Source organism: Artibeus jamaicensis, unplaced genomic scaffold (genome assembly GCF_021234435.1).
Source record: "Artibeus jamaicensis isolate MK-2021 breed Jamaican fruit bat unplaced genomic scaffold, CSHL_Jam_final contig_482, whole genome shotgun sequence".
NCBI lineage: Eukaryota > Metazoa > Chordata > Mammalia > Chiroptera > Phyllostomidae > Artibeus > Artibeus jamaicensis.
Window position 1 is genome coordinate 14,810,828 of NW_026521857.1, and position 22,648 is coordinate 14,833,475.

At 38.2% G+C, this 22,648-nt stretch overlaps 1 protein-coding gene and 1 pseudogene across 3 annotated transcripts in view; one reads left to right on the forward strand and one right to left on the reverse strand.

The window, feature by feature from the left end:
• EVI5 (ecotropic viral integration site 5) overlaps positions 1–22,648 on the forward strand; it is a 231,629-nt gene that overhangs the window by 27,969 nt on the left and 181,012 nt on the right. Inside the window, exon 1 of one of the 3 annotated variants that reach the window (XM_053668269.1) lies at positions 550–567. The exons of 1 other annotated variant lie outside the window; for it this stretch is intronic. The gene's annotated coding sequence lies outside the window, so the exon portion shown is untranslated. Of the gene's footprint in view, positions 1–549; positions 568–6,207; positions 6,499–22,648 lie in introns of those variants that run through there. One more of the 3 variants, XM_037162021.2, reaches the window with a different exon arrangement.
• LOC119061469 (elongation factor 1-alpha 1-like) lies at positions 10,582–11,966 on the reverse strand (annotated as a pseudogene).

Below are 22,648 nucleotides of genomic sequence, written 5' to 3' on the forward strand. Positions count from 1 at the left end.
GCAAATGTAACAACATTTATTTCCAGAACACAACAGCCTGCAGTATTCTATAACTGCAGAAGATAGCTGAAGAATTTAAGAAAAAAAGAAGTTAAGTTCTGCCTAATTAATAATTTTGTCTGGCATCAAATTCCAAGATCTGAAACCTAATATATAGAAACTTCTGGCCAATGATTCAAAGTCAGTACCCCAAACACATGAACAGTCATTCTGAGCCATATCAGGTGACCTAAGGAAGGAAAAAGAAAGACAGGGAGGGAGGAAGGGGGAAAGGAGGAATGAAAGGTAGAAGAAAAACAAAATCCATTAGCTCTCATAAGATCAAACAGCTTTGGCTACTGCATCATCCTCCGCATTCCCAGCTTCTCCTAAAGGTACTGCCTGACAAGAGTACAGAGAGGAAATGAAAGGGTGTTAAATGGGTGGGTCCCAGTGGCACTGTCGTTGTAAACACTCCCTGTGAGTCAGCTATAAATTCAATTCAAATCCCCAGTCTCCCTGTCTTCTCTGCTTATCATGGTTACCGCCAAAATGATGGCTGCCTTTAGAAACTCTAATGGGAAACAGGTAAATGTCTAAAATTTTCTTTTACCATATAAAAGTGTAAATACTGCAATGGAAAATATTTTGTTACTGAGTTAGGGTTTGTATACTTTGTTTTATCTTCAAAACACAGGAAACAGCTTGTTCACATTTCTTCAGTTTTATTTTAAGAATCTCACGGTATTGTGGCCATCTGAGTGATAAACAAGAATTTATGAAGTGTTAGGTTTAATTCCATACCTGTAAGGAAGGTATATTAGTAACTGAGTTTTTGTAATTCTGTACCATTTCTCTCTTTGCTATAATTGGCTGCTGGCTATCTTTGGTGAATGTACATTCTCAGGGGAGGCCTGATGTGTCTGTACATGCTTCACATTTCTCCTGTGGAGAGCAAGATCAGCTGAGGAAGGTGGCTGGTTACTACAGTGTTAGCTCACAGATTCTATTTGGTGGCCGTGTTGGTGGTCGTGGGGCCTTTCAGTGACAACTTCAGCAGTGGTTGTTTCCCAGTCACGTTATAAAAAGCTAAGTTCATTTTACTGTAAAGCAACACCTTCCTAGCATAGTTTCCTCATCTTTTTTTTTTTTTTGATGGAATTGGGACAGAGTGCTAATTAACACTAGCTAAAGTTTGTACTTGACTTTGCTGTTATTAAACCATTTTCACATGAAATAACACATTTCGCCAACACATCTATTATTAGCAACTCTTACCCTTATTTGCCTGACTCAGAGACTGAAGCTTACAGAGGTTAAAGGCCAGACAATTAGCAGGTGGTAGAGTCAGGACTTTTTAGGGTAAAGGGATTTTTCAGTCTTTTAAAAATTTTTTTATTATTTCATTTTGTTAAAATGTTTTAGTTATTTATTTTTAGTGAGAGGGGAAGGGAGGCAGAAAGAGATGGAGAGAAACATCAATGTGTGGTGGCCTCTCAAGCACCCCAACTAAGGACTTGGCCCACAACCAAGGCATGTGCCCTGACTGGGAATTGAACCAGTGATTCTTTGTTTTGCAGGTCGATGCTCAATCCACTGAGCCACACCAACCAGGGCAATCTTTGTTTGTTTGTTTGTTTGTTTGTTTGTTTTCAATCTATCTTTTTATTTTTGCATGTTGGTGTTTTTGGCTTTGCATAATAGCAACTAAAATAGCTACCATTTGTTGAATGCTTTTTATGTGTCTTGCACATATTATTTCATTTGTCACTTCAGTGCTTAAGAGATGTTATTATTATTATCTCATTTATGGATGAGAAGATTGCAGCTTGAATAGGTTAAACACACTTTTGGCAAGCACACTTGAAATTTTAGGTCACAGTCTAGTCATTTGCATTAGTATAGGGTAACTAGCTCCCAGATAATTGGATAGTTTAAGTGGAATTACCACTCTAGTTACGTTATATTTTACTTTGCTTTGTAACGGGTATTTCAGAAAGTCGAGAAGAGTGGACTTCTCCTTCTTCTAGTGGGTAGAGTGGAAACTGGCAATTCATTGATGTTCCATTTTGGTGGTGCAATTTCAAAAGCTGTTGTTGGATTGATAGTGTGAATGTTTTAATATCACATACAGAAATCATGCCCAAACTCTAGAGCCAGAGAGCTAGCTGGTTCTTTACCACAACTGTGGCAGATCTAGTTTCCACCTGTGCACAAGTGCCAGGGGATGGCAATAGAATTGTGTGCCTCTCTAACAATCTTCTTTCCTAAGATAATGCACATTACAAACATGGGAATATGATGGAGGTAAACTGGTGAGGTTGCGGCCATTCTTAGAATCTCAGTACATGGAGAAACCACAGCTTTTGAGCTTGAGTGCCTTTTGAATTTGTGTTGTGGAAAGCAGAGAGCCGAGTGTAATAGGTTTTCACTAACTCATTGTGAGCCTTCATTTTCCCAAAGCAAAAAATATTTGAACATTAGATGGGTGTTTCAAAGGAGTGTTGATTCTCCTTTTTCTCAAATATTGCTGCCAAGAGAACTTTCTGATGGATGGAAATGTTCTATATTGGTGAACACTTGACTTGAAATGTGTAAGTGGAATGGAGAAACTGAAATTTTAATTCAATTTCAGCTTAAACATAAATAGTCCCATGTGGCTAGTGGCTGCTGTCTTGGACGGCACAATCCTAGAATGTAACTGAGGTGTCCTGGTTCCTCAAGGAAGCCCCAAATGCCAGCTGCCCACGGTGGGGGTCGGGTGTTATTCATCACTGGGTTTGACTTCACTGGCGAGTTCCTGTTCTGTACCCTGGGCAGTTAGTCAGGGGAATGTCTCCCTTGCTTTTCCTTTCTGTGAGCAATAAGGCTCACATGGCTGACCTATAAAACACCACTGGCAGTTGAAAGCATGGTGTTCTGAGATTTAACCCTTGCCGGATTTAGAGGATAGCGCTCAGACCGTCCCTTCCATGACAGTGACACAAGTCATTGCTGAGGGTGTGCAGCATGTGAACACAGACGACTTTGAATTGCTAACTGAATTTACCTTACACTCTTCTGAGGAGGTGGCTCCACTCACTGCGTCCATGCCCCCTCTCTCTTCTATTCTAGTTTGAAGTTCCGGAGTGTGAACGGCCGAGCGCCAGAGAGCTGCCGCAGAGGTGGTGGTGTGGAATTCACACAGTGAAATTTCACTTACGCAAGTGCTCAAGTACTCGTGAGGGGTTGGAATTAGCTTTGTCTCTAGTTAGATGTAGCTATTTCAGTAATAAGTTAAAGGGTAAGCTGTTCCATCACATAAATTGATGATCTCAGGGTGAGCGAAGGGGAGGAATGAAAGAGAGGTAGTGCTGGAAGCTCAGAGCCAATAGTGCAAGCTTGTCTCATCAGGCCAATGAACTTATCTGAGAAAATAGATCTCAGGAACTTAGCATGGTTGTATTAGCATGTTACTTATATTATTTAGACTACATACGCATAGTACCAATCAAATCAACACCAAGCTTGTTCTTTAACATTTATTCAAAATACACTGAACAGATCTATGCAAAGCACTGCGTTCTACTGAGAAGCCTAAGACAAAATATGATTTCTATCACTGCAAAGTTCTTGTATCCAGTCAGTAAGTCACATACATAAACCACTTCTGGCATTAGACTGATGGGTTCGAAGCCCTGCCACACCATTTTCCAGTTATATAAATAGGGGCAAGTGACTTGGTATTTACTAAGTTTTAGTTTTCTTGTATGCAAGGTGCTTGTAATAGTATCTGCCTCATGAGGATAATATGGCTAAAAGAAATAATGTATGTACAGCCCTTAGCCAATACTCATATACAGAGTCCTCAACTGGGTTATTTTTTTAAAACAATACATTTCGTTTATTTTTATACAGGTTTTAGGTGAAACTTACACTAAATGAAATGTGAACTGTACACTTTTGACAAAGTGAATACATCTGTTTAATTCAAGATATAGACCATTTTCTCACCCAGAAAGTTCTCTCATGTTCCTTCCCAGTCAATTCCCTGACACAGGCAACCAGTTATGTTTTTTTTCACCACAGGTTACTTTTGCCTTTTCTAGAATTTTAAACAAGTAGAATCACACAGTGTGTACTTTGGGTCATATTTATTTTTAAATAGGTAATATAGTCACATGGTTTAAAACTGAAGAGGTACAACAGGGCAGGCAGTCAAGTCTCCTTCCCATCCCCGACTGCTAGTCACCCAGTCTTCCTCCCTCGAAGCGAGCAATGTTATTAGTTTCAAGTGGGCCCACGCCGTAGCTGTCACATTCAGGGGTTTACTCAAGGCGCTCTGAGAGCTGAGTTTTTAAGCTTACCGAAAGAATCTTGTGACTGCCCAGCTAAAACAATATGAAATCAGTTTTAAAAAAGCTGGAGTTCTTTTTAGACTCTGATTCCAAATGTCAAGTTGTGACATTTTACTCTTCTAAGCCCTAGGTAACTCTTGAGCCACATCGTGTTTAAATGCTAGCACTCTATGAACCTCATTCATTTATTAAACAAATATGTATTGAACAACTATGGAAATATGACCACAAAACCAAAGAAAACCAAGCTCCTGATCCTTTGAAGGTAGGAGTCCAGTGAGGGAAACACAAACTCACCAAAATAATCATAGAATTACAGTTTCAGTGCATGTGATAAGAAGGGAACAAGGTAGGGGGAACTGAGGGTGCTTCTCACAGTTAGAGATTAGAGTTGAGATAAGAAGAATGAGCTTTGCAGGCACAGAGCAAAGCATGAGCAAAAGCTCTGTGGAAGGAGGAAGCTTTGAGGGGTTAGAAGAGACCAGTGTGGCTGGAACAGAGACAGCAGGGTGGAATGTGGTCTGAGCAGTAAGAAATTGACAGGTGGACAAGGTGCCTGACTGTGCAAGGGCTTGGTTATTTAAGGGGTTTTGTCTCCGAGAATGGGAAGCTATTGAAATGTTTTATGCTGGGTTGTGATGGGGTCACATAGCCTTACATATCCTATGTGAAGAAGTTAAGGAGGGGCAAAAGCGCATGTGCATGAACCAATTAGATGACTACTTTAGTATTCCCCTTCGCCCCACAAAGGTAGCTTAGACAAGGATGGAGATGGAGAAAACAGAAGAGGACAGATTCAAGGATAATTCGGAAGGTATAAAGTCGATAGGATTTGCTAGTAGATGAAATATAGGAGGGAAAGGTAGATTATCAAGATGTCTCAGCTTTCTTCTTCAAGATGGATCAGTTGCAATAAAATTGTCAATTAAAATTAACTTCAAATAATGGCATGGCTTAAAGTTATGTAAAATTTTGCCTCACAAAATTTCAAGCTTTCAGAGTTTTCAACTGGGTAGAGGGTATTTGCTCTACTTCCTATTTTTTGATATTTTCTAATCTTGTTTAAAAAATGAAATGTTTTTCTTTTTCTGAAATGTTTATTACAGTGGAACCCCTTTGGAGATTATAAATTTAAATTAGGAAATAACCAGGGCTATCTAATTTCTAGGCAAATAATTCTGGAGGTTTTTTTTCTGTGTGTACTGATAATTACTATCATTTTGTCACTTTTAAATGTATAATGAAAGCAATTTATATTGCTGTTATTATTTTTCTTGCCAGGTCTTCTTGGGATCAGGCTGAAATCTACTAATCGCTTCTTTCCCAAACTAAGCACTTTCCTTCTAAGAATTTCTTCGTTGATATTGGATGGCTGCCTGGCTGCACCTCAATATTTGTGACCAGGTTCTGCCGCCTGCGGGACTCCGCATAAACCCAGTGTCTTAAGAGGACTGATGGTAGATGATTTGCAATCACATGTGCCATTTACAAATTGATTATTGGTTTTGAGAGAAACCTAGGTCATTTCTCGGGGACCTCAGGCAGCCTTTGGAAGCCTGCAGGCAGCCTTTGGAAGCCTGCAGATCTGCATGCGGTGGCCACGGCCCGGGAGACAAGCGCGCGGGCGGTAGGACAGTGCACGGCCAGCAGCCCTAAGCGCGAGGTCGCTTCAAGCTCCCCGAGGGTGTGTGTGTCTTGCGCAGCTCTCACAGGCTAGGGGCGTTCGAGAAACGAAGTCAGCAATTTGTAGGGCCGAGGGCTGGTGCTTTGAAAGAGGCGGAGGAGGGAGAGGGGTTTCTCCGCCCCCATTCCCCACGGTCCAATCGCTTCGGCTTCTCCTTTTCTTGGCCAGTCCGGCCCCTAACCTGCTCTGACCCATTATGCGGTAGAGGCGGCCCGGCCTCTTTAAGGCCCGGCTGCGCCTGCGCTTTGGGCTTTCCTGACGCGGCCCGTCCGGACCCCAGAGGGACCCACGGTCGGGCTAGGGGTCGCGCAGTGCCTGTGACAGCAGCGGCGCCCAGAGGAGTGGGTGAGGGACGGACACCGGCGCAGCGCTCTAGAGAGGGTGAGGAGGGCAGCCCGCGGAGCCGAGAGCGGGGCCGAGGCGCTGAGACGCGGCGGCGCGGCTGCGGGCTGGATGGGAAGTTAATGTTTACCGCGGAGTCCACCCAACGTTTCCAAGGTGAGAGGCACCCCGCCAGGCCCGGCTGGCCGCGAGCCTGGGTTCCGCGGGGCGCACGGAAAGGCCGAGTCGCGGCGAGTGGGGGCGGCCACCAAACTTGCGGCGCGAGTGGGGCGGGCACGTCCGGCACCGCCGGGGCCTGTTCCCCCTGGCCCCTGCGGCCCGGGACCCCTCTCCGTTGGGCTCTGGGGAAGAAACTCGCCAGCGGATCTTCCAGTAGAGTCCCAGGGAGATGGGATGGGGCAGCTTGGGGACGCTTCCTCGTGATCTTGCGGAGGATGCTGACCCTTCACCCCCGCGCCCGAGGCCAGAAGTCTTTTCCCTCCGGGAGACTTGATGGTGCGGGACCGCCTGCGCCCCTTGCAAAGTTAGCGTCATTTTTTGGCCTCCGGGATTCTGCGCAAGGCCGTGTCTTCAGGCAGGTGATGGGCAAGCCAGGTGTGCTAGGTGACTCCCAAGGTGTGCACTTGGGGAGCGGTTGTAGCCATCACTGAATCACCTTAGGACTAGCGGGGCAAGCCTTAAATTAACCACAGAATTTCCGGTAGGTTGGATTGTGGTGTTGGTGTTCGCTTATAGTTGCTGTGATTTCTTTATGTCTTTCAGTATGTCGTTTCGTTGCCTTAGATCAACTCAGTTGACGCGCTTTCCCCTAAGAGTTAACTGGAACTTTTGGAATGATTCCTTCGCTTTGCTCTCATCCATTGCTTTAGAAGTGATTTTGAAAAGCAGGATTTTCTTGCACAGATATCTTTTCTTTGGGTTACATTGTAGAATAATAAACTTCTTTCTTTGCTGAAAGAAAAAAAATTCAGTACTTCATGAAGATCAAGAAAATTATCTGTTGGTAGCTTTTAATTTTGTTCTGGGATGATATATTAGTAGCTATTTTTTATTTTATTAGTAAACTTTGTGCAATAGAAGCTCCTTTTCTATTTTAAAATACCAGCCTTCCATCTCTGAGAACTTTGTGTGAAATAAAACTTAGAAAACTTATTGAAGAGTGAAATGCAGAGAAGTGCACAATCCTAAGTGTGCAGGTAAAGAATTTTTCCTGGGTGTCCCATCACAGATCAAGAAACCAAGAACATTACTTGGCTGGGATTTATACTCAGTGGTGGAATTGTTGGTTTGTGAGGAGGTGTGTGAATGATAAAACTTTAGTATTATCTACTGTTGAATATTTCCCCAAAGTTGTATCAATTAGGGAATGATATTTCAGTTACCACACATCCTTCTTGATGCTTATCATTTTTTAAAACTTTTGCTGTTCTGGTAGAGGTACAGTAATATATCAGTGTGGGTTTTTTTTTTTTCATTTTTCTTGATGATTGTGGTTGAGTGTGTCCCTATGTGTCTTTGTATCTCCCATGAGTCCTTTGTAGGATATACGTAAAGTTTTTCTTTTCCATCCTGTCTTGCCTCCTCACTCTTTTTAATGGCCTTTTTAGATTAATGGAAATTTTCAATTTTAATATATGTATTTAATCTTTTCCTTTTTGATTTCTACTTTTTTGTGCACTGTTTAAGAAATGTATACCTAGCCTAAGAATATGAAGATATTTCTGTGTTACCTTGTAGTTTCATTTTGTTTTACTTTTCACATTTAAGGTGTATGATTTATAGTAAATTACAGATGGGCTGTAGGGGTCAAGAATGACTTTTTGCTGCCTGGGTATCTGTTTGACCCAGCACTGTTTGTTGAAAATACCATCCTTTCCCCTCTGCAACATGTGGTGCTTTTTCATTGTCTGCTCATTAATTTCTACTAATTTTGGATATCAGAGTTGAATCTGTCTATCAATTTGGAAAGAATTGACATCTTAACAATATTGATTTTCCAATTTATGGAAATGATATGTCCTTCCATTTATTTAGGCCTTTAAATTTTTTTCTCAGTAATGTTTTATAGTTTTCTATGTAAAGGTTTTGCATGTCTTTTGATGTTTGTACTTAGATATTTGATATTTTTTATATAATTATAAATAATTTTATAACAGTTGAGGCCAGAATACAGAAATAAAACAGATTTTTGTTGGGAGGTGGTGGTAGGACATGCACTAGGATTATTTAAAAACAAGGGCCAGACATCATTTCATTAATAAATTCTAAGTCTTTAATTTTCATGTGGGATCTAGTCCAAATACACCTTATATGTTTTAGTTTTCTGAGGATTTTTTTTTTTTGGCATGGTATCTGCAGTGTCTAGGACCAATTGAAGGTATATAGAGTGTTTCTATACTGACAATCACAGTGTTAGGTTCTGGGGATACAATGTTGATTAATATGCTGCCACTATCCTTCAGGAACTAGAGTTTAGGGGTGTTGTAATGTTCAACAAAAGACCTTTGTCCTTCACTAGGAAAAATACTATAATGAAAATTGGTTTAGCTTCATGCAAAGGGGCATTCAAAGCAAACTCATGGGAGGTGATAAACCTGGCTTTTGTAGTTCTGAGGGTTGGCAAAAGAAGTGGCCTATGGGTCAGGGGCTGCTATTCACTATATATACAGGAGTCTTAGCTTATCCATAGGGGTTATTTTCCAAGACCTCCCTGTGGATGCCCGAAACCATGGATAGATAGTATTGAATCCTATACAGTATTTGCTGTGTTTGTTTCCTATACAAACATACCGTTTCACTGAAAGGAAGCACTTTATGTCTTCTCTTTCTTATACACAAATTGCCAGCATTACTACTCTTGCACTTTGGGGCCATTATTAAGCAAAGTAGGGGTTACTTGAACACAAGCACTGCAATTCCTTCATAATCTGTCTGGTAACTAAGGTGCCTACTAAGTGTCTGTCAGGCAGTGTATACAGCGTGAATATGCTGGACCAAGGGATGGACAGAGTGGGATGGTGCAAGATTTCATCATGCTGCTTAGAATGGCATGTGATTTAAAACTTATGAATTATTTCTGGAATTTTCCATATAATTTCAGACCATGGTTGATTGCAGGTAACTGAAACTGTGGAAGATGGCTAAGGAGGGACTACCGTAATTCTGCTTAATTCCTTGGCTTTCAGCCTTGAGCATCACTTTACTCTTCTCTCCTTGAGTCTGGAGTCTCTGTGTTTCCAGAAATTAATTTATGAGAGGATGTGAAAAATAGAGAAGGGACTGGAGGGTCTGTGTACAGACTTAATATAAACTTTAAATCACTATCCTGCTCTTCAGCCCATACCTCTCCCCCACTGACTGTGCCCCTGGAGACTTCCAGGTGCTGAGCTTTACTGGGATTCTGTTAGTGAAGCAAATTGTTTATTGACCATATTTCCTCCTGCAGACCTGTCAGTTTAACTTCCTCTCTTCTACTTAGTTAGGGAGTCCTTCATCTCTTTTCTCGTTTCATGGATTCCATACTTCTCTTACCTGCCTGAGAAAGTATAGACTCTATAGAGTCTAAACAGTGGTTCTGAACTTTGGCTGCCTATTAGAATCTGATGGGGAGCATTAACACACACACACACACACACACACACTCATATGCATGTGCACACACATGCACACACACACATGCTGCTCAACCAAATACATTAGAATCTCTGGGGATAGGACCCAGATAGCAATAATTTTAAAAAATTTAGGTGCAATTGCATACAGTAAAATACACAGATTTTAAGTGTATAGTGTGATGATAAAAAGCATTGTAAAAACTCTAGAAAATTCTTTTATATTCCTTTCTCTATATTTCTCACTCCCTGACCAGATTTCTAGTTTCTGCCACCATAGATTAGCATGCATATTTTTATTATTTTTTTAAATTAATTTTTATTTTTTTCTCATTAAACTTTGTTTTAATGGGCCTCAAAATTCTGTGACAGATTTTTGGTCAAGTTGTTTCCATTAAAAAGTACTGATTAAAAAAACTGCCACAGACACACACACACACACACACACACACACACACACAACCAAATGGCCCATGAAACATTCTCTTTCCTTTTGAAGCTTTTATGATGCATTGTAATCATTAACCAGTCCTTCACTATTAAACTTAAATAGCTAATTGAGACAAACAGTTCTGAGACTGTTCTTCCACCAATGATTAAGACTGGGGTGGCAGGTGTTGGATAGTATTCACTTAGCCTTCTGAGCTTTCTGGGCAGACTTGGTGACTTTGCCAGCTCCATTTGCCATCTTGTCCACTGCTTTGATGACACCAACAGTAACTGTCTGTCTCGTGTCATGAACAGCAAAGTGACCTAGAGGAAGATAGAGAAGTTCTCAACACACGTGGGCTTGCCAGGAGCCATATCAGTGATGGCAGCGTCACCAGATTTCAAAAACTTTGGACCATCTTCCAGCTTTTTCCCAGAACGACGATCAATCTCTTTTAGCTCAGTGAATTTGCAAGCAATACGAGCTGTGTAACAATCCAGAACAGGTGCATATCCAGCACTGATTTGGCCTGGATATTTGAGGATAATCACTTGAGCTTTGAAGCTGGTTGTTTCCATTGGTGGGTCATTTTTGCTGTCACCAGCCACATTGCCACGATGAACATCTTGGACAGACATGTTCTTGACCTTGAAGCCCACATTGTCCCCAAGAAGAGCTTCACTTAAAGCTTCATTTTGACAGGTGCATTTTGACAGGTTTTACTTCATTTGTAACATTGACTGGAGCAAAGGTGACCACCATGCCAGGTTTGAGGACACCAGTCTCCACTGGACCTACAGGGACAGTACAAATACCACTGATTTTGTAGATACCCTGGAGGGGCAGATGCAGGGGCCTGTCAGTTGGATGAGTCAGTGGCGGGTTGCAATCCAGAGCTTTGAGCAGCATGTTTCCACTGGCTGACTTTCTGGGTGACTTTCCATCCCTTAAACCACGGCATGTTAGCACCTGGCTCCAGCATGTTGTCACCGTTCCAACCAGAAGTATGCTACTGTATCAGGGTTGTAGCCCATTTTCTTAATGTAGGTACTGACTTTAACAATTTCCTCATACCTCTTCTGGCTGTAGGGTGGCTCAGTGGAATCCATTTAGTTAACACCAATGATCAGCTGTTTCACACCCAGTGTGTAAGTCAGAAGGGCATGCTCACCTGTCTGCCCATTCTTGGGGACACCTGCTTCAAACTCATCAGCACTAGCAGCAACAACTAGGACAGCACAGTCAGCCTGAGATGTGCCTGAAATCATGTTTTTGATAAAGTCCGTGTGTCCCGAGGCATCACTGATGGTCACATAATACTTGCTGATTTTGAATTTCTCCGGGGATATATCAATGATGATACCATACCTGTGTTCAGCTTTTAGTTTATCCGAGACCCAGACATACTTGAAGGAGCTTTTCTCCATCTTAGTAGCCTCTTTCTCAGATTTTTCAGTGGTTCTTTTGTCGATCCCACCACATTTGTAGATCAGATGGCCAGTAGTGATAGACTTGCCGGAATCTACGTGTCCAATGACCACAATGTTGATGTGAGTCTTTTCCTCTCCCATTTTGGCTTTGATTTAGTGGTGGTTTTTACAACAACTGTGTTTTGGTAGAAAACCCATTGCGAAAAAGCATCCATATTTTTTCAAGCTGCCAGGGTGATTCCACTGTGGCCAAGATGAAACAGTTGGTTGGGTGGACTATATCTTTGAGGCTGTCTCCAGTGTCCCTGTCTTTCCTTTTGTCTTGATCTGATTTCCCAGAGCATTTCTTCTCATTTTCTGCTTGAAGGGCAGACTTCTGGTTGCCATCAATTTGGGAAGTCAGGAAGAGAGGTCTGGGTAATGAGTTGTAGGATCACATGACTTTTGCTTCTCTTTGTTAGGAAAATTATGTGTGACATTTCATCTCGTGTGGTTCACCCTCTTGAGAGAATAAATCTCCAGTCAGCTGACACACAGAGGGTGGGCTAAGCAGCAACTTGGAGGAAGATACTTTCACTTGGTCCTTCGTTACTTTAGACTCACCTTCCTCTCTTTGTTCTGGTACTTCCTGAGTCTTTTGAGGATTTTGTAGTATAAATTGGGTTTGTTCTTAGTTGTCAGCACTGCTGACTTATTTGACTATCTTTCTCTAGTCAGTCACCAGTCATCCGTCTTCCATCCAGCTCCCAAAATTGTGTTGCTGTTGTGTCTATTTCCATTCTCTCTGAACTTACGGTTTGTGTTCTAAAAACAACAAAAGAACAACAAAATTTTTTCTTTATCTTTGTTTTTAGTAGAGTTTTGGGAGGGAGCAAAATTAGATGTGTGTGTCCGTCTGCTATCTTAACCTTGGAAGTCCATCATCTGCTTTCCATTGTTCAAAAATGTATTTACCCTCTGTCCTCCGCTGTTGTCTCCTTGTGGGGTTATAGCTTTTACATTTGTTTACTGTTATCTAAGTAGAATGTCAAGAGAGAGAGCACCAAAATATAGATCAAACTGTTTCTCTAGATGTTCCCAAATTCTTTTAAGAAGTACTCATTGTCCCAGAGTCTTAAAATCTCAGAATTAGAAATGATTTTAAAGATAAACCAGCCTATTGAGCTATTTGATGCTTTCTGTAGTGGGACACTCATAGTGAAGAGATGAGTGACTAGAGAAGCTGATAGGGCTATGAATCTCTGAAAATCCATATGTGCATTAAACATGTAATACTGAGGGAATGAGTAATAAATCTCACATATTTGTAACAAAGTTATTTTAAAAATCATGTGGTTTTGTCAATAAATAATCTTAAATCCAACTATGGTCATAAGAGAAGATAATACTACTCAGAATTTTTTTTATCTTAAAACAGGATTCTTTGTCAGCAAAAATTGAAAACTGTTGCTAAAGATAAAGTTATAGAGATCTAAGTTTATAGTTAACATAACTGATAAATTAATTAGAATGAACCATTAAAGTTTCTATGTTAAGCTCCTCTAATAGCTTTGTTTTTCTTTTCACTCTTTTTCTTTAAAATACTTACTAAGGCTTTAGGTTTCCAAATGTGCTTTGAAAGAGTTTTTACCATAAAGTGAAATGGTAATGAAATGAAAATATTCTCAATATGATTTGCTTTCTTTTAGGCTAACTTTATAAAATTTAATGTATTTACCTTTAAATTCTGTCCTTTTCTGTGTTAAAATCCTTCTTTGTATGAAGTTTGTGATGCTAGATATTGGATGGGATTTTCTTTCTGTTTTCTGTAATGTCTTTATTTGATAAAAGAGAAAGCTGTCAGCACTATGTTGCCCTTCAAATTAATTTTTGAGGAGCAGGGTTTATAAAATACAAACTTATCACTGCACACTATTCCCACTAGCCTTTTTTTGCTCCTCCACAAATTATTTTATTTTTATGTTTGCATATAAAATTCAAGATATTAAAGATAATATTGGCAGTTATTACTATATATGTTGATGGTATGATAGTCCTTCCTCAGAAACACAAGGGTTAAATTCAAATTAATTAATTTGAATTTTGTGGATTGAATCTGTTGACTGTGGCCCCATGTATTTGTTCAGAAAGGGTCATCCCATTTCTCATTATTACAAGTTGCCTGGTGTGTTTATTTGTTGCCATTTCGAGCTGTTTATTACCGTTTATTTACTTCAAAAGAGCTCTCACTGCCAGTGCTGTCTGCAGTTCATCCTTGAAGTGGCCAGAGACAATGAGGGTTTAGCACTTGTTAATTGTTCTTTGTACTGATGCAGCCCTCACAGTTGTACTCTGCAAAACGTTTAGTAAAGCTGGTTAAACTGGCTATTATCTGAATCTTCATTGTTGGTTTGCTATTCAGTGTCTTTTGAGTTCATGATTTTGCTAACTCCTGTGTTCTAGGAAGGGACCTTGATGGGCAATAGAACAGAAATGGCTTTATTTTGGATCGTTGCTCTGGTTTTTTTTTTCCTTATAGGAAAGAGTAAGCACTGATACAGAAGATGGGGATATTGTTCTACCTTTGAGTTCTCAAATGATTAGGTGCTTTCTTCTTTGGCCTGGTACAGTTCTTTTGTATGCCACAAATGAAGTTGTTAGAGCAGTGTTAACAGATACTGGATGAAAGTGTAGTTTTAATGAACAATGCATAATATGATATGAACAATTGTACTGGGTTGGCTAAAAGTTCATTTTTTTTTTCCCTACGATGGCTCTAGTAGTGCTTAGTTGTCTCTAATGTCATTTGAAACAATTTTGTTGCATCATATAAGTGTGCATTTAAAAAAATCAAAATTGGTGAATTTTTCTGTAGCCATTTTAATATTGAAGATGGAAGAATGTTTTCAGCCTGTTGTGCTTTATTATTTCAAGAAAGGTAAAAATGCAGCTAAAATGCAAAAAATAAAATAAAAACTTGTGTAGTGTTTGGAGAAGGTACTATGACTCATAGAATGTGTCAAAAGTGGTTTGTGAAGTTTCACATCGGAGATTTCCCACTGGGCAGTGCTCCATGGTTGGGTAGACCAGTTGAAGTCGATATTGAGAAAATTGAGACATTGAGAACAATCAACTTTATACCACATGGGAGATAATGGACATAATTGAAATATCCAAGTCAATATAGTTATTGGTGAAGATGAAAAATATGTCTTATTTTACAGAAAAAAATTAAACGGACTTTTTGGCCAACCCAATACAATATATTTTAATGTGCAATGTGAGAAAAAGATGGAAGAAAAATTTAGTGTCTTCAGACATACCAGAAACCAGAAGAGTTTTTTGAAGACTGAGCTAGAATTTGATAGTGAGATGATGGACTGCAAAGTAAACTGAGAATGAATTTTAAGGTATAAGCCCATGAAAAGTATAATGCTTTTGAATATTTGAAATTCATGTAAGAAATGAGCACAAAGTTAAAGACTCAACTTGGTTGCCATTTTGAAAATGTGGGGAACCTTTTCTACTGCCAGATGAACAAGATTTAAAGGTTGTCAAGCATGGTGGTACATTTACATTTAACATATAAGGTCAGAAAAATTAGTCAGTAAAATGATCTAGAAACTTAATGAAGCTATAAACATGGTCCATAAGTCATTAGGAACCACCGAAAACATATTTAATGTCTTCTATATTGTCATGCATAAGGACAAGTATTGGGAAGATAATGGTGATCAACATACACAGAATTTTTGCTCTCATAAAATTTACAAACAAGGGGAAGACACAGCTGATAAAGTCTTATTTCTGAGCAAGATAATAATTTTGTAAGAAAGGGTTATTTAGTGATTAACTTCATCTTAAAACTTGGAGCTCTTTTTAACTATTAAGGAAAATGCTGAGTGTAGTAAAATTTTAAATCTTAAAGTTTTTTGAGGTAAAATGTACACACACAAAAATGCACGGAACTTATATACACAGTTGATTGAGTTCTCATGCATGTAGATGCCTACGTGAATCTCTCCCTCATGTTTCCTTTAGTTAGTCCCTGCTGTCCTGATATCTTTTACCACAGATTAGTTTTACTTGTCCTTGAACTTCATAAATAGAATAATACCGTGTGTATTCTTTACTATCTGGCTTCTTTTGTTCAACATGTGTGTTTGAAATTTATTTATGTTATTGCTCATATCAGAAGTTCTTTTTAATGGGTGTGTAGTAGTACATTGTGTGACTATAACACAGTTTGTTTACACATTCTCCTATTTGGCTACTATGGATAAAGCTGTTGTGAACACTTGGCTACTAGTGTTTTTATGGACATGCGTTTTTTTTCTCTTGCTTAAATAATGAGGGCAGAATTATTTGCCCTCATTGGGTCATAGGGCAGATGTATATTTAATGTCAGAAAACATTGCGAAACAGTCTTCCCAAGTGGTTATATCATTTTACATTCCAACCAGCAATCTATGATAGGTCCACTTGAATGGCACACTAGAACTGAACTTCAGAAAGGTTATTCTGGTACAGTTGGATACTAGTCCTGAAATGGGGAAAATACAATGCAGTAATATAGTTGAAAATTAGTATATTCCTTTTCTAAGGAATTGATAGGTAAGGGGAGAGTCTTACAGATTTGAGACCTGTGATGTGGGGGTGAGTGTAAGGGAGGGGTCAGCTGACCTCCAGGTATCTGCCATGGGCTGCTGGATGTTGGTGTGTCAGTCATTATGGAGGGAACACAGTGGAGGAGTAGATTTTGGAGGGGAAATGGGTAATAATTCTCTTTTCTTTGTTAATATTAATAGGGCAGAAGGAAGTAGATACTCTGGAAGTGTGTGTAGTGAGGAGCAGCCCAGGATGGAATTGGAACTTTGGGGGCCATTGACATTTAAGAATGAGCCGATGAACAGTAGTCTGCAAAGGAACAGAATGAGTAGTAGCCTCTACAGAAGGAAAATCAGGGAAGCGATTTGACAGAAGCTGAAGGAATAGAGCTTTGAAGAAGGAGGGAGGGGCTTGAATGTTGTTAACATGACTAAATATGTACAGCCTTTTTTTAGCTTAATTTTTTTCTTATTTATTTATTTATTTATTTATTTATTTATTTAATTGTTGTTCACATACAGTTGTCTCCATTTTCACCCCACCACACCCCACCCCATCCATCTCCACCGCCCACCCTCAAATCTACTTGAGCTTAATTTTTTAAAATACCTGTTAAAATTTAAAATATATCATTTAACTCAATAGTTGCACTTTATGTAATCTTATTGAAAAGCACATAAATGTGGAAAGATGTGTTTAGAGGTGTTATGGCACCTAGTATACAATAGTAAAAATTTGGAAACAACCCAAGTATCCATCAGTAAAGGACTGTCTAAATAAAATATGGTGCATTCATATGATAGAATGCTATGCAGTTAATGGGATATGTTACACATATTCACAGTATTAGCTTCCTATTGCTGCTGTAATAAATTAGCATAAACTTAGTGGCTTAAAACACATGTTTTCACTGGGCTAAAGTCAAGGTATTGGCAGGGATGGTTCCTAGGAAAGAATCTGTTTCCTTGCCTTTTCCAGCTGTTAGAGTTGCATCCCTCTTATTCCTTATGTTGTATTCTTAGTCCCTTCCTTCATCTTTAAGGGCAACTGCATAGTATCTTCACAAGGACCCAACTGAGATAATTCAATTCAGTATAACCTCCTCATCATAGGATCCTTAACTTAATCACACTTGCCAAATTCTTTAACAGATATTTCCCCTCTTATAATTTCATCATTCTTCCTTTACCAGAGTCAGTGTACTTAAAGTAATTAAAATTACCTGCATTAAAATTACATTTTTAGGCCTTTGTTGTGATTTGGACACTGTGTACCCTTTTGGAAAATTATGTTGAAGATTCTTATTGTCATTGTAGGGTTTTATGAAACAGTGGTAATTCATTTTTACTTCATATTGTATATGGAGTAAAAGTCCTTAACACTTCTTCACATGGTGCTTGATATATTGTGTATACTAAATTAAAAAGTTCATATAAAATATGATGTATTTTCAGAGCTACTTGTTTTGAATTTGTGCTTTTTTAGAACTAGATTGAAACATAAGGAAACAGGTATTTTAGTACTCTTGTTGCTGCCAGGAAAAAATTATGTATATGGATATGCCTTTTAAAAAAACACTCTGTTTTAGTAACAATGGAACACTGAGGTCAGGGAACAGGCTTATTGGCTCCTTATTTTATTCACATGAAATGTTTCAGTCAGACAGTACATGAAAATCAGCAATATTCAGATGTTTTGAATGGGTTGACAAAATATATAAGTGTGTATTAACTTTATTTGTAGCTTGCAGTATTTCTGAGTTGTGACAGACCAGTAGAATTAAGGAAGTTTATCAAGCGAGAAAGAAGTGCACGTGGTACCCGTTAAATAAAGTTATTTCACAGTGAATAGTATTGTTGTCCCTATTTCCCCACCACCACTTTTCATGTGTTTATTGACCATCTGCACGCTGTTTGGAGAACTGTCTATTCAGATCATTTTCCCATTTTTAATTGGATTATTTGGGATTTTTTTTGTGTTGAGTTTTTTAAGTTCTTTATAGATTTTGCATATTAACCCCTTATCAGATATATCTCTCATTTCAGTGGGGTGTGTTTTTATTTTTTGATGGTTTCCTTTACTGTGCAAAAGCTTTTTAGTTTGATGCAGTCCCATTTGTTTATTTTTTTTGTTTCCCTTGCCCAAGGAGATATATCAGAAAAAATATTTCTATAAGAAATGTCTGACAAACTTTAGGAGTTTAAGAAGCTTCAGGTTAAACTTTTCCTGGTGATGTAAGTCTCTGTACATTTCCCAGCTAAACTTTTGACTCCTAAAAGCACATCAAAAGCATATGCATTGTTTCATTATTGCTGTATCCTTGGCCTATTAGCATAGCATATGGGACACATTAGGCAATTAATCATTATTGTTAATTATCTGACATCTGAATTAAATGAGGTAAAAAAAATTTTTAAAGAACCACAGAAAAATTTTCCACCAATGTAATTTAATTGAAAGGTCTATCAAAATGAAAAAGTGAGGTGGTAGAAAAGTTATCCAAGAACTGAAATCATAGTTTATAAAGAACTAGGCTTCAGTGATTACACAGAGGAATTTCAAGCCAATGTGAAGATGATCAGAACCACAAGAATATAAAATGTATCCTTAGGGAGACATTGTATTTTTATGAAAAAAACAAAACAAAAAACCAATGAGAACAGATTAGAGAGAACTATTAAAAGAAAAAAGAAAAAAAAACCAGAAATGTCTGAGATTTTACTGCCTATGTTTTCCTCCAGGATTTTTATGGTTCTGAGTATAACATTTAAGTCTTTAATCCATTCCGAGTTTATTCTTGTATATGGTGTAGAAGGTTATCTAATTTTATTTTTTTGTACTTATCCAGTTTTTCCCCAAACCATTTATTGAATAGACTGTCTTTATGCCATTGTATGTTTTTTCTTCCTTTTCAAATATTAATTGAGTATAAAGACATGGGTTTATTTCTGGGCTCTCTTTTCTTTGAGACTTTTTTTTACAATAGTACTACACATGGATTAAAGAAATAAGTAAAGTCTGTAATAGCCCTTTTTCAGGGGGGGTAGGAATTTTTATCTGATATGTTGACAGTTTTATTTTGAAATATAATTTTCATCTTGACAATTTAGTTCATTGAATTTCTTAAATACAGAATTAGATTGGTTTTGGGCAGGCACTGTCAGTCTCTCAAATAAAATTTTCAGGGTGATGGCATATTCTGATGTGTTTGCTGTGTTTTGTTTTGTTTTTTTAAGATTTTATTTATTTATCTTTAGAGGGGAAGGGAAGGAAAGAGGGAGAGAAACATCAATGTATGGTTGCCTTTTGTGCGTCCCCTGCTGGGAAATGGCCTGCAGGGAACCGCCTGCATCCCCGGTATGTGCCCCGACTGGGAACCGAACTGAGATTGTCTGGTTCGCAGACCCACGCTCAATCCACTGAGCTACACCGGTCAGGTGTTTGCTGAGTTTTTACTTTTATGTTCCATGATTAATTTTAACTCCCCTTGCTATCAGCAATTTATACTTGTTAGCAGGTTTTGTTTTAGGACTGAATGTTTAATATCCTGGCTCCATCCAGGATGTTTATCAACATCCATTTATTAACTAATGGATCTTGGGCAAATTGTTTAACCTCCATAAACTTCAGTAAAATCTCAGGGCTATTGTGAAGATTAAATAAGATAATGTACCTGAATAGTAAAACATGCAGTAGGTAATGGTCATAGCAGTAGCAATAGTATATCATTGTATACAAGTTGTGCTGTTTTGAAATTTAGCTGTAGAGGTGTGAAGGATCAGAGAGAGATGGGAATAAGCTGTATGCCTACAGAAAATAAATTAACTCAGAGAAATTTGTCATATAGACATCTAGAAGGAGTCTCGTCAGCAGTATTGCCCTTATTTCCTGTTTTTCCCTTTCACTGTAATCCCTGTTCTAATTCCTGTTGAAGCCAGTGCTCTTTAGCTTCCCTTCTTCCATCTCTGACAGCTGTCGACTTCAGTGAAAGACAGTATGTAATTCTTCTTTGTGGATATTTACAGACTCTGTGTTAAAACCTACACTCCATATTAATGATAACACTTAAAGCATGCAGGGTATTGCTATTTATGTAATAATGTTGTTTATACCTGTTTACAGAATTGAAACAATAATTTCTTATAACTTGCTTAAAATATTGAAGATAGATATTAATTTGTACCACCCTTAAATCCTGCTGGAACAAGGTCGAATGGAACAAAGTTGAGTGTGTGTGTGTGTGTGTGTGTGTTGAGATGAAAATTATATTTCAAAATAAAACTGTCAGCATATCAGATAAAAATTCCTACCCCCTCTGAAAATGGGCTGTTACAGACTTTACTTATTTTTAATCCACACACACACACACACACACACACACATATATATACACATGCATATACATATATGTGAATAAACATGGAAGACTTTGCTTTCTACATGTTCATTCACTTGTGTACTACATTTTTTATGGGCTCAGAATGTCCAACACCTTGAAGAATGAGGAGAAATATGGTGTGTAGAAATTCAAGTTAATGATTTTTTAATATTTACATTGAAGTAGACCACTTTGAAATTTGAGCAGACATTTTAGAATGTACTTCTAAGTTTGATACATTCCTGTTTATTTTAGAAACAAATAAGAAAAGACCTCTCTGGATTCATTGGCATTACCAACACTTAGAAACTCACTAACAATATGTTGGGGAGCACAGAAGGTTTGTACTCTTGTGTAAGCAGTCAGGGTTGTAATTTAAATAATGATCCACAAAATACAATCTCCTGTCATTTACCTGTCTGCCAGTTTCCCCTTAAATTTATAGGTTCCTATAAACTTACTGTGAAATTTGAGATCCTTATAATAGTTTATTTCAGACTGTATAAATAATTTATACAATATGATATAGGTGGAAGAGCTTAGAATTAAAAACAGCTAAATCTGTAGAATTATCCATCTCTTTATTCTTTTGGCCAACTTTTGTTGTTGAGTTTCTATTATATACCGGATTACAGGCTAAGCATTATAGAGGGCAAAGTAGTACCTTCTCTTTGGTCAAAACAGAAAAACAAGGTGTTTTCAGGCTAAAAAACTCTGCTCCCTTCTTAGGAGCACTGCTAACCTGCAATCCTGACCTCAGCAATGATCTCTTGCATCAGCATTGTGCTGCTTTCTCTCTTTTATTTGCTTATTGTTTGTTTTTCAGGTTAGAACATATATATCCTGCCACGACAAAGGACTCTATAAAAATGATTCCCCCTCACTTACGCAAATAATACATATTTGTTCAAGAAGATTTAGAAAAGTTAGAATATAAATAATATTAAAACTGTATGGTTAATGTCTTAATATTCTATTTAGTTCTGTTGTGATAATCACTGTTGGCCTCTTCTATTGGTGTTTTCCTTTACGGTCCTTTGACTGGCTTTGTAGCCAGAGCAAAGTATTAAAAGTCTGGTTGGCATTCGTATGCCAGGGTTCACAGCAGCATTATTTACATTAGCTAAAAGTTTGGAAACAACCCAGATGTCCAACAGATACATGGATAAACTACAGGCGAGTGAAGATATATACATATATAATCTTCCAATATTAAATATTTCAGGTTTTTCATGAGCTCCAAGTTTTTAACACCTTGAAAAATGAGAGAAATATATTTAATGAAATATTTTTCAGGCATAAAAAGGATTGAAGTTCTGATAACATGGTACATCATGGATGAACCTTGAAAACATGCTGAATGAAATGTCAGATACAAAAAGGACAGATATTGTATGTATGATTCTACTTATATATCTAGAATAGATAAATTTATAGAGTCAGAAAGTACATTAGAGATTACCCAAGGCTGGGGAGAAGGAAGAATGGGTACAGAGTTTCTGCTTTGGATGATAAAAATTGGAAATAGCTGTGATCGTTGTACAACATTGTGAATGTACAGTTAATTCCAATGATGTGCACCTAAAAATTGTTACAATGGCAAAATTTACATTTAATATATGTATGTTTTACCACAATTAGGAAACAAAATCTGTTTGGAACTTTTAAGGGCTTGTGGCTAGTTCAATTTACTTCTTTTTTTATTAAAAATATTTTTAAATCTTCACTGGAGGATATTTTTTCATTGCTTTTAGAGAGAGAGGAAGGGAGGAAAGGAAGAAGGGAGGGAGAGAGGCAGGGACATTGATGTGAAAGAGAAACATTGATGGTTGCCTTCTTGTTTGTGCTCTGACCAGGGATCAAACCTGCA